The sequence below is a fragment of the Mus pahari genome, chromosome 5 (assembly GCF_900095145.1).
Source record: "Mus pahari chromosome 5, PAHARI_EIJ_v1.1, whole genome shotgun sequence".
In the NCBI taxonomy this organism is placed as follows: domain Eukaryota; kingdom Metazoa; phylum Chordata; class Mammalia; order Rodentia; family Muridae; genus Mus; species Mus pahari.
In genome coordinates, this window is record NC_034594.1 from 61,305,246 (window position 1) to 61,306,388 (window position 1,143).

General features: G+C 48.4%; 1 protein-coding gene across 3 annotated transcripts in view; it reads left to right on the forward strand.

The window, feature by feature from the left end:
- Positions 1 to 1,143, forward strand: part of Daw1 (dynein assembly factor with WD repeats 1) — a 50,405-nt gene that overhangs the window by 22,673 nt on the left and 26,589 nt on the right. The window lies entirely within an intron of this gene.

Here is a 1,143-nt window from a genome sequence, read left to right on the forward strand (position 1 = left end):
ATGGCCTAATCGGCCATCATTGGGAAGAGAGGCCCCTTGGTCTTGTAAACTTTATATGACCCAGCACAGGGGAAGGCCAGAGCCAAGTAGTGGGAGTGGGTGGGTAGGGGAGCAGGGGTGGGTGGGTGGGGTATAGGGAACTTTCGGGATAGCATTTGAAATGTAAATAAAGAAAATAATAAATAAATAAATAGTGGTCATAAAAAATTTAAAACATATGTTCAATTTAGCCTTCTAATTTCAGTTTTTAAAGCACACACACACAAAGACATGAGAGAGAGGGGGGAGGGCAGGGGAGAGAGAGAGAGAGAGAGAGAGAGAGAGAGAGAGAGAGAGAGAGAGAGGAGAGAGAGGAGAGAGAGGAGGGAAGAGGAAGGGGAGATGGAGTGAGGAAGGGAGAGAGGAAAAAGAAGAGAGGGAGGGAGGGAAAAGCCAAGGTGCACATGTGTAGGCCAGAGGACATTTCCCAGGACTCACTTCTCTTCTCTTACCACTGGGGATCCACAGACCAATCTCAGGCCATTGTGCTCACCTCAGAACCATCTCTCCAATTTTTCTCATCCCATTTCAAAGAAAACAAAGCTAAAGAGTGGGACTTCAGTCAGGTTTTCAGCACGGCTGATTAATTTATTGACCCAGGGTCAGTTTAATGACTTCAGAGTCCTTGGCTCTCTGTCACAAGGTTGTTGTTGTTGTTTGTTTAACAACTGACCCCTCACAATGACTTCTGAGGTAGATGGAATCTGGCTCAAACCTCAAACCTCACATCTCCCATTCACGTGTGTGTTGTTATGTGTGCCTTAATAATTGAAATTAAAAAAAATAAGGTTGAGATATCTACTATCTCTCTTTCTGGCAACTAGAACACAGCAGTAAGTACCTGAAGGACTAAGGGGAGGGGACCCCTGGCTTGGGTGTCTTTACAGGTGCCTCACAGGATGCCTAGCCCTGACTTCAGGAGCCTGATGACCAGACCGGGATGAGGGAGTGGCACCAGCTTTGGTCATACCGGGATGAGGGAGTGGCACCAGCTTTGGCCATACCGGGATGAGGGAGTGGCACCAGCTTTGGCCATCCCAGGGTGAGGGAGTGGCACCAGCTTTGGCCATACTGGGGTGAGGGAGTGGCACCAGCTTTGGCCAT